The sequence below is a fragment of the Poromitra crassiceps genome (assembly GCF_964638095.1).
Source record: "Poromitra crassiceps genome assembly, chromosome: 1".
Taxonomy (NCBI): Eukaryota; Metazoa; Chordata; class Actinopteri; order Beryciformes; family Melamphaidae; genus Poromitra; species Poromitra crassiceps.
In genome coordinates, this window is record NC_139623.1 from 10,922,328 (window position 1) to 10,934,088 (window position 11,761).

Below are 11,761 nucleotides of genomic sequence, written 5' to 3' on the forward strand. Positions count from 1 at the left end.
CCCTCACTCCATTTGAGGGTCCATTCATGATATGCGCCGCGGTGATTAATAGTGATCATATTTCTCCACGCATCGTTGAGCTGTTAAGACATAAAGTGGTAAGTAGGCTTAATTTAATTATGTAGCCTACAGAGCCACAAATGTTTTTTTTGTTATATTCTCAGTTGACTGCAATCTATTTTTCATATGGCGATCTTATATGAACGGTGAGTGACTCCAGAGAGCCGATTATATGGGTCTGTCATGGATTTTGATCTTATCCTCTGAAGCTAACCTGTGACCTGTACTACGAAGCTAGTTTAATGCCTTATCCGAGTAAGTTTGAGTTTAAACCTGGTTTAGCCGTACTACAAAGCAAGTTAACTTTCAATCACCATGGCAACTGACGCTGCAAAGCTAACCTGGTCGCGACCAGGTTAGCTTCAGAGGATAAGATCAAAATCCATGACAGACCCATATAATCGGCTCTCTGGAGTCACTCACCGTTCATATAAGATCGCCATATGAAAAATAGATTGCAGTCAACTGAGAATATAACAAGAAAAACATTTGTGGCTCTGTAGGCTACATAATTAAATTAAGCCTACTTACCACTTTATGTCTTAACAGCTCAACGATGCGTGGAGAAATATGATCACTATTAATCACCGCGGCGCATATCATGAATGGACCCTCAAATGGAGTGAGGGTGATATTCTCCTACATGCCAGAAAAGCCTATACATATAATATAGATATGGGATAAATATGGATAGCCCCAATACTAAATATGCAGGCTATTCTTGCATCTTTCAGCTGGAACTGTGTCCTGTAGGCTGTATGCCAATATATGAGCAAAAATAGTCTAGTTTTTATCAATGAAAAGTATGCCCGCATCGTCTCAATTCAGTCCAGCAGTTTTCTCTTTTATATTAGGATATCATTATTATAGCCTATATATGAATTATTCGATCAGTGCAACCACACACACATAATGAGTGATAGAGATCATTATTCATTGAGCATGCGTTTCTAAATCTATGGTCTAAATAGGCTTACAGATTGTGGAAATGTATAGACTGAGACTGCTGTATCAATGTATGCAGCTGTATCAGACAGAAATCGCTGATCAAAGTAGCCTAAATCAAATGACTGATGTGAATACAAGCTGCTGCTTTAGACAGCCCTTCAGCAGACTATCCAACGCGGATTTTCATTCTGACATTAAATCGCGGATACATTAAATATCCGCTAAAACTCTGATCATGCACTGCGCTTTCATGGAACGAGGAAATGGGTGTGGGCGTGGATCAACTCAGCTGTTCATAATGTGATTGGCCAGCGCACCTCTTTCGCGTGGACGCGCGCCTGTGCACGAGCGAAAAACGTGCGCGTGCACAGGCAGATCCCAGGTCCACTTACCTAGTAAAAAACCAGCGTCGTAGTATCAGTTAACTAGATAGCTTTGATCCTGTTCAGTCAAACCAGATCAAAGGGACTTATCGCGGATCTGTCAAACTAGTTTCGTAGTACAGGGCTCTGGTCGCGACCAGGTTAGCTTTGCAGCGTCAGTTGCCATGGTGATTGAAAGTTAACTTGCTTTGTAGTACGGCTAAACCAGGTTTAAACTCAAACTTACTCGGATAAGGCATTAAACTAGCTTCGTAGTACAGGCTACAGGCTTCTTTTGTGCCATAAACAATAATTATCATGAATTGTGTATATCTCTCTCTCTCTCTCTCTCTCTCACACTCACACACACACACACACACACACACACACACACACACACACACACACACACACACACACACACACACACACACACACACACACACACACACACACACACACACACACACACACACAGGAAATACACACACACACACACACACACACACACACACACACACACACACACACAGGAAATACACAACAAAATACACACAAACAATACTGCCCCCTCCTCAGTGGTTGTTGCTGTTGGCATGGCCCTCATTGATAAAGTCACCTAAGGCCAATAGAACCATCCGAGTTATTTAGACTGTATTTATTTATAACGTTATAATTTATTTATGACTATGTATTTACAGCTGCATTTACAGAAGAAGTCAAAATAGTTTTTCCTCCCTTTATGTTTCAGATCGTATTCTCTCCCAAGCAGTGACAAAACACATCTACTGTAACTTTCAACTCTTTCTGGCCAGTATATGACGACTTCTTCATGGGAGAACAAAACTAAAGATTCTCAAAGAAATGATTTTGTGTACACGCTTTCACCCCGTTTAAATTAGAAGATCAGATCTGTACCACCTTAGTGCCTGTGTTACTGCAATCCTGATCTCAGAAACGGGCTGTGTGTTTATTTACCTCCAAGAAAGATGGAAAATTATTCTCTGAAATAAGATGAACTGAGTGTGTGTGTGTGTGTGTCTGGCACTTGCTGTAATAGTGGTGAGGATGTCCCCCCCCCCACGTTTATAAACTATTTAAATGAGTTTTGTATAATTTGCAGCTGTTGAATATCAGCAGAAATAGACCTAAACTGGCGAGTACGGTACAGACAATGACTTGACACATTTAGCTGCCGCACTGACAGATGAAACATCCGTTACAATAGCTGCTAAATGGATGAAGGTTAAACAAGGCTACAGCAGAATGACTGTGTGACTGCTAATGAGAGCAGGCCTACAGATGATAGAGAAGGTATATGCACATCAAAGGTAAACCACTCAAAGAACAAGAAAGAGTAAACAGATGTCAGTGTGACAAAGTATTATATGTCCTCAGGGTATTTTCACAGTGTGATAATATCCTATATGCACCAACAAACTCTCATGCTGTTGTGTGACTTTTTTTAAGATCAGACACTGGAGTTATCTTGTGACCCTTCCCATATTATATATGGCGGGTTCAACCATGAAGAGAAAAATATGCAAATATCCAAATGTGAACGAGAACGTACCAGAATATGAATCTTATAGACAGCAGAGGGCAGACAGTGACTGTACAGTATGTACTGTATCTCAATGGAATGGGAGTGAGAAGCTGTGTGCGAGAGGACGAGAGAGCGAGAGAGAGACTACATCCTTCCTGTCCTCATCCATAGACACAGCCCATCAAGTGGCCAATGACCATATTGGGACAGAGCATTTACGGTCCATAAAGGACGGGGGTAACAGAGATGAATGGGGGATGGTGGTGGAGGGGGGGGGACTTTTGAATCTTAAAGAAGTAATCCGTGTATCTTATCTGTGGAAACAGCAGGTTTCATCCGCTGTGGAAAGGACAGTACATTGGATCTGTACACAGAACAGTCTCACACTGGCCTCATTTATAAAGCTATAGATGGTGTACTTTGAATCAGACTGAATGTGTTCTGCTGCTGCCCTGGTCTTTGTTGATTTGTCTTCAGTTCGTTGGACTGAGGAACTTTAACTTTAAAATAAACTTTATGCAGGATTTGGAATATTAGCCGCTATGACAGTAAACTCCTAAATTGTCTGGAGTCTATGGACACAAATATAAAGTAGACTTGCGCCATGAGAACAGGATTCGTTTGTGCCATAAACAATAATTATCATGAATTGTGTACCTCTCTCACACACTTGAAGGGGTTCCAGGGGTCTTTGGGGGTTCCAGAGGTTCTTGAAGGGGTTCCAGCGGTCCTTGAAGGGGCTCCAGGGGTCCTTGAGGGGGTTCCAGAAGTCCTTGAGGGAGCTCCACGGGTCCTTGAAGGGTTCTAGAGGTCCTCCACAGGGTTCCAGAAGTCCTTGAGGGGTTCCAGAGATCCTTGAGGGGTCCCAGAGGTTCTTGAGGTCCTTGAGGGGGTTCCAGGGGTCCTTGAGGTGGTCCAGAGGTCAACCTAGATTTGAAGGCCACACAGCGGCCTAATAATCTAGTAAGGTTAAACTTCCCATTTTCCTTGGTTAGTAGTGACAGTTGAGTGTGGACCCAAAAGCTGCTTACTGGATCCCTCCATGACAAACAGTTGAATTGCTCATGAGGCTCCCATGCAGGCTGAAAGGGTTTAAGAACCTTTGGTTGTTGTGCTGTGTAGGCTCATACCCCAGAATTAATCTCTCACAGCAAAAAATAATCATCCAGCTGATGAAAAATGTAGTCTATATTGATACTAATGAGAATAACATGCTCAGCTGAGGGTGAGGCATGAATCATGTGATTCATCAACATTAACAAGAGCGGTCCGGCCATTAAGCTTTAAGGCCACTGAAGGAAATAAATGGGTGTTTTCACAGTCACATGCCCTGTTATTATTCAGCTTACTGGAGCTAGTTCATCATCATTAACAGCATTAACGAGTGTTATGATCACTCATAACAGCAGGGGGAAATATTAAAGCACTCACTTCCTCTGCTCAGAGAGATCAATGACAAAACAAGTCATATTTCACTGAATTTCAAAGACTGGGCTGGGAACCAAAGTTGGGTCGTGGGAATGAACATTGATCTCCAAACAGTGTTGGGGGTAACTCATTACAAAAGTAACATATTACATGTAATTTATTACTTTTAGCAGTAACTCAGTAATATAACTTATTACTTAGAGGATTTCAGTAATAATATACCAGTTACTTTGTCAAGTTGAGTTCTTTTTTTTTTAAATCAAAGCACCAAAAAGATCATTTCCTAATAAAACTGTGTCTTTTTATGCAAATAACCACTATAGATGACAATAACAAAGGAAAAGAATAACATTTAGAATTTTGGATTGTTTACACTGACTTCAAGGCAGTTGACATTATTTTTCGGGATGGTTGGACGGCAGCGATGTCATTCTGCTGCTGCTGTTGTTTTGGTAAAAGTAATGCAAAAATAGTGTAATAAGTAATGAGTTATTCTACAAAGACAGTAACATTGTAAAGTAACTTATTACTTTCAAATGAAAGTAACTAGTAATATGTAGTATATTACATTTTGAAAGTAACTTGCCCAACACCGTCCCCAAATGATCCTAAGTAATTACCAAAGACTTCATGCCTATAATGTGTAAAGCATGTGGAAGGTTTGTTCGATTAGTGCATTAGTCTAAAGCTATCAAAATTGATTTTGGTCCACAATACTCTTATCTAAATGAAGATCCCTAAAGAAAAAGTAAATTTTACCTTGCGGTGTCATGGCATGGTTCATCACATGAATGCTCTGTATTGTCATTTAAAAGGTTGATATTTAAGGTTAAGTGATTGTGGAAAATGTTTGATTGTCACATTGACTGTGGTAAAAAACCTTAAAATGTGACCGTTTCAAATATCGGACCTATTATCCTGACTGATTAGAAATAGATTGGATATACTCAAATACATTTGACGGAGATCACAGAGATAAACTGAACTCCATGCAGTGCGTCACTATGGTGGTCCTGTCATGTTGTTGCTCTGCCCCTTTTCACATCAAAAGACTTTGATGATGTAATGACTGATAAGTGATACTGAGAGGAGGGCAGAGGGCTCTGAGGCAGATCGCAAATAACACTGTCCAAATAAATTCCACTGTGGGAGTCCTCGTGTGTGTATGAGAAACAGGATGGGATACGAAGATCAGATCTCACGCATTAGTGCCCCCCCAGGCAAACCTCTAATGCCCCTCAAGATGTACACTGATCATATAGGTTACATCATATCAGAAAACATATCATATCTCAAATATCTCTTAAAAATCCTTATTTAAATCGCTTCAACGGCATCTCCCTTTAATGACTGGAGAGGATTTAATCAAAAAGGGATTAGGGATTTTGCTGAATTGGATGCAGTCAGTGTAGAGCTCGGGCTGAAGCTCTGTGTAAGCCCTCTTGTCATTTCCCTGTCTTTCTTTCAATAAGAATATATCAAGAGTTTATCCTCTGTTGAAGACTACTTACCTGAGGAAAGGAAAGGAGACAAACCAGTGGAGTCCTTATTCCCTGACCATGCCCTGGACCAGTCAATGCTGTAGTCAGATCAAGTTGGAGTGTCCTGAATGTTATTGTAATCCACTGATCCTCGGTCAGTCTCAATGCAGGTGATGCTGGGTCATTCCCAAGCAAGGAAGGGTCAACTTTCAGTGACCTTGGCCCTCTTGCATCATCTCAGAACACTGATATCTCCTTACTTTTCTGTCTGGAAGTTGAGCACATCAATGAGGATCTCCTTTGTCTTCTCTCTGTCGATGTCGTCTTTCCATTCAGGTCCTCCGCTCATATCAGTTTGCTGTATCCATCATACCCTCCTCGACATCTACTCAGTAATACTTATGCCCATCATTTCTGAATGTGTGTCTTTGGTTAGTCTGTTGCTTTCTCTCTAGAATCCTCAAACCCCCTGAGATCTTTCCGTCTCCTTAACTTGCTGTATAAGTAAGTGTCCCTCTCCCCACAGTGTCTTTCTTCTTCTCTCTCTCTCCTTCTCCCCAATCAGAATCATTTCTCTCTCTTTAATGACTTTGTCTTCCTCCCTCCCTCCCTCCCTCCCTCCCTCTGCAAATGTTGTCTGTCTGGTCTTCAGACAGGAAGTCTTCGAGTGTTTACATTCTGCTGTGACGTGCATAATGCACACACATGTACAATCCACATACATGCTTACATTCAAACATGCACGGATATGTGCACAAACCACATATGGTCAGTCAGTCACAGAGTAAGACATACAAACTACATGTGATATATTGTATGGCACAATGTAAACTTGATCTCTCTGTTCTGCCCTTGTCCTGAATATTTGAGAAAATGCTCTTAGTAAGACAGTGTTGGCCAATGTACAGTATACAGGAGTGTTTTAGCAGCATTATATTAAAACAAACTTGGTTCAGCAGGAACGAAGCCACATAAATTTCCTACAGCGAGAAATGACCAAGTGACACTGGTTTCTCTCCTCTGGTTCCCTCTCAAACGTGGGGAATGAATGATTGTATAAATGTTCTTTAGAAGCAAATTGAAATGTACACAGCTGAAACATTAACATCTGTGTCCAAGAGAAGTGCACGTTTGATGCATCGTAACCTAAAGTTGCGGCCAGTTGCATAAACTCAACTTAATTAAAACTGATAGAAAGAACAGTGATTCCCAACCTGTGAGCTGTGACCCTCTGGTGGTCCGCGGAGGTATTGCAAGTGGGCCGCCAAATCATTACACTGTAAAACAAAATATAATACATTAAACAAAACAAATTGCTGATAACCAGCTCCTTGAAAACTGTAACACTGAAAATGCAACATGTTTCAGATGCTGTTAGTGACTGTGGAAAATAAAAAGTGTTCTGAGAACACATTACTTGGCCTCCATATTTTTGATGGGGTCGGAGGTGGGCCCTGAGTTGGAAAAGGTTGGGAACCGCTGCCCAGACTTTCCATGCTTCACTTCTATGAGCTTATCCTGCTATTTATTGGTCCCATTTACCTGCTCTTTAGAGTGCATCACACATTGTAAGTTGCTTTGTATTCACAAGTTTCCTGGGGAGACCGTGGGCGCTTCCATGACACCCTCCCTCCCTGTTTCCAGCTGCCGGTTGCCTGTTTCCGCCCAGGACCGTTCATAGCGAAAGAGACTGAAAATAATCATAATAATTGTTGTGACTTTGTACCTACCTATGTCTTGTAATGGAGCCCCCCAGCATAATAATTTCACACGTGCATAATTGTACAACAGAGTGACAATATCTTGAATCTTGAAAGAGAGAGACCGCTAAAGCTACGTTCAATGACCAAATAATAAGAGTTCTGGTTTGGACGTTTAGCCTTCAAAACAAAAGCGGCCGCTATGCAACCACATACTATTTTTAGCCATTTAGGCTAAAATAAGCCCATACAGTACGAGTGAATTGACATTCACCTCGTTTTTGTAAAATATCGCCCCTATGCAATCACACGTTACTATTTTTAGCCATTTCGGATAAAATAAGCCAAATGTTCCCACTCTTTGATAGCGGCGCGCACGTCCTTGCTAGTGAAAAAAATGTAAGCAGGAAGTAACCGGCAGCCGCTGAGAATCATGGGACACGTAAGTCCAGGAATAAGGTGAATAGCAGTTGAATTGATATATCTGTAACATGTCTGAATAGGTTTAAGGTCTAAGGCACAAGTCTGTCTCTATGCAACTTGTCCCTGGTGCTGCACTCCATCCATCTTCCAGAATGGGACAGGTTTGTGTCTCCTGGTTTCCTGTCTAGAGGATCATCATCGCTCACAGCTTTGTCAGCGCTCCCTTGGAAAGATCCGGAATAACGGATGTCAGGAGAGGAACCATGGATCAACCTGTTACTGAGGACAAGGAGGAAGAGCCGGGTGCACGGGGGGGTGGAAGGAGAGAGAGAAAGATAGAGGGTAAAAGAAAGAGAGACAGAGACAAAGAGTACGACTGGGTGTATGTAGTGTATAGGTGTAGAAATGACAGATGGGACAGGTGACAGATGGTGAGGAGATTGTGTGTGTCAGTATGCTCATGCACAGAGCACCAGTGTGTGACTCGGTGAGGAGCTTGTGTGTGTCAGTATGCTCATGCACAGAGCACCAGTGTGTGACTCGGTGAGGAGATTGTGCGTGTCAGTACGTTCATGCACAGAGCACCAGTGTGTGACTCGGTGAGGAGATTGTGTGTGTCAGTATGCTCAATCACAGAGCACCAGTGTGTGACTCGGTGAGGAGATTGTGCGTGTCAGTACGTTCATGCACAGAGCACCAGTGTGTGACTCGGTGAGGAGATTGTGTGTGTCAGTATGCTCAATCACAGAGCACCAGTGTGTGACTCGGTGAGGAGATTGTGCGTGTCAGTACGTTCATGCACAGAGCACCAGTGTGTGACTCGGTGAGGAGATTGTGCGTGTCAGTATGTTCATGCACAGAGCACCTGTGTGTGACTCGGTGAGGAGATTGTGCGTGTCAGTACGTTCGTGCACAGAGCACCAGTGTGTGACTCGGTGAGGAGATTGTGCGTGTCAGTACGTTCATGCACAGAGCACCAGTGTGTGACTCGGTGAGGAGATTGTGCGTGTCAGTATGTTCATGCACAGAGCACCAGTGTGTGACTCGGTGAGGAGATTGTGCGTGTCAGTACGTTCATGCACAGAGCACCAGTGTGTGACTCGGTGAGGAGATTGTGCGTGTCAGTATGTTCATGCACAGAGCACCAGTGTGTGACTCGGTGAGGAGATTGTGCGTGTCAGTATGTTCATGCACAGAGCACCAGTGTGTGACTCGGTGAGGAGATTGTGCGTGTCAGTATGTTCATGCACAGAGCACCAGTGTGTGACTCGGTACGACCAGGGGAACTGGAAAGCTTTGTTTATGTCAGGAGCCGTCTGAATATTGGTGATGGATGAGAGGTGAGGCGGTTTCTGCACTCTGTACTCCGCTCCCCCTGTCCTCTCATGGGCTCCATTTGTCAGGAATGAAAGGGGGATGGATGGAGGATTACTGCCTGTCCTTTACTGCACACTTTTTGGCACTGGTGTTCTTTTTATTCAGAGTACAGGGACTTATGAGGGGAGATGAAAGGAAATGAGCCATCTCTGGTACAAATAATTACATGGATCCCTCTTTTTAACATTTAAGTACAAAATGAGAGGGGAAAAGCGTCGCTTGCCCATCAACTCCCTCGTTAAATTGGAAGAAATCGCCCACTACTTTATGCTCAACAGAGTGAGACTTTAATAGTGCCGCCGTCACTTTAAATGAACCCTAAAGAAGGTTTCTCTCGCAGTTGAAAAAGTGATTTGGGAGAGGGAGTTGCCCATGGCTTATCCAATCCATGTTCCAATTACCAGATGAATGGCCAACCGGGTGTTTCTCATTACCATACTGAAGGTCGACAAATATGAGTCACAAGTTTGTTTGTGGTGGTGGGTCCCCAGTTTTAATAAGTCGTGTCCCAGACTAGCTTTACTCAGTTTGGGTCCGCACTGAAAAAAGTTCATGAACCCCTTTAGTCAGGTTAAAAAAAAGTCAAATAAAAAATGGTAGTATTTTTTTAGTGAGGTGATTCTGTATATACAGTATATATTGTGTACAGTATGAGGCCATATATCCCGTCATATTTACACTAATGTCAAACTGACACAGCACGTGCACACTGTTCAACTGTCAGCCTGACAAGACACAGGTTCACAGACCTGTCTTCACATCACCGGATGACAAATCTACATGCACACGGACATGCATGCACGCACGCACGCACGGGTGTAGAAAAAAGTAAAAGAAAATTTAACTTGCTTTTGAAACCCTGTGACAAGTTCTGTACCCCTGGCTGAGATGCCCAGATACAAAGCAGTTATTTGTCTCTGTCCTGCAGTTTAGTATTGAGCCCGGTAGGTAGCCTGATGGTGATAAACATCATACTGTAGCCTCAAAATGGTGTCAAGTAATTTAACATGTGTCATGGAGCTAGAACCCCACCACGTGAGAATTAGTTCTGTCTCTATATTGTAATTTTTTTTTAGTTAAACTTAAATTCGGTATCACGTGTGGCCACGGTCTGGGAGGCCTTTAAGGCTACTTGCAGGGGCTGGCTTATCAGCTTCTCCTCAGCAGAGAAAAAAAAACGTGGCGAGGTTAAAGCTAAGCTAAACCTCAAACTCAAGAACTTAGAGGAGCTGCACATGCTGAATCCCTCCAACTTAGAACTGAGGAACTCCCTCCTGACCACCAGGGCAGACTTACAGAGGATCATTCATGAGGAGACAGCTTTCTCCCTTTTTCGTTTGCGTAGGTCCTATTTTGAAACTGGAGATAAGGCAGGGAAGATGTTAGCTCATAGATTAAAGCAAATAGAAAATAGACAGGCAATCCCACCAATTAGAGACAAGAACGGGGTGTTACAATGTGATGCATCTGCAATTTATCAATCTTTTAAAAAGTATTACTCTAAACTTTATAGTACAGTAAGCAATGCAAATTAATCTGAATTAGAGAGTTTCTTTAAAAGTTTCAACCTTCCCACAATTAGTTCGGCTGACAAGGACCTGTTGGAGGCTCCCGTTACACGGGCTGAGATTGAGAGTGCAATTATGAAGATGGCCTCAGGAAAAACTCCAGGGGATGACGGCCTGGGTATTGAATTCTACAAATGTTTTAAAGAACAGCTTTCTCCCTATCTTTTGTTGTTATTTAATGAAATATTTGAATTTGAATCTATGCCTCCCTCCATGTGCAGGGCCATCATCTCTCTGTTGCCAAAACCAGGCAAAGATCAGGTGCAGCTGAGTAATTATCGTCCTTTAAGTTTGTTAAACTGTGATTACAAGATTTTAGCACTTCGATTAGAGAAAGTAGTCCCATCTATTGTACATATGGTACAGTGCGTATCGTCCCCCTTCTGTGGTTTCTCTGAAGAAGTGTGGTTTCACAGAGGGGGAAGATGGGCACTGTGACCCCATCCGGGGCAGATCAACGCCGACTGCTGTGTTGTTGTTAGCTTATCTTCTAGCTATTAGCTAAATAATTATATTTACAACCATAATGAACCGTGATCTGACAGAAAAAGTGTCATTTAGAGAGCGCGTGCAGCATGCCCTGCACTGGCCGCAGGCTCCCGTTCTAGCCTGTTTGAGGAGACTACTCGGAGCTCAAAATCTTCCGTGGGCATCCGAATGAAGCCAAACATATTTCGGTGAGTAAAACATCATATTTTAAGCTGGAAATGAGGACCGTGGTGTAAAAAACCAAAATTCTCCTTTAACAGATGGACAGTATTGCCACTGTCTTTATGGGGCAGAGTAGAGATATTGAAGATGAATGTTCTACCAAGACTTACGCATATAATTTCATCTATTCCCCTTAGAATCCCGCAGAACTGGTTTA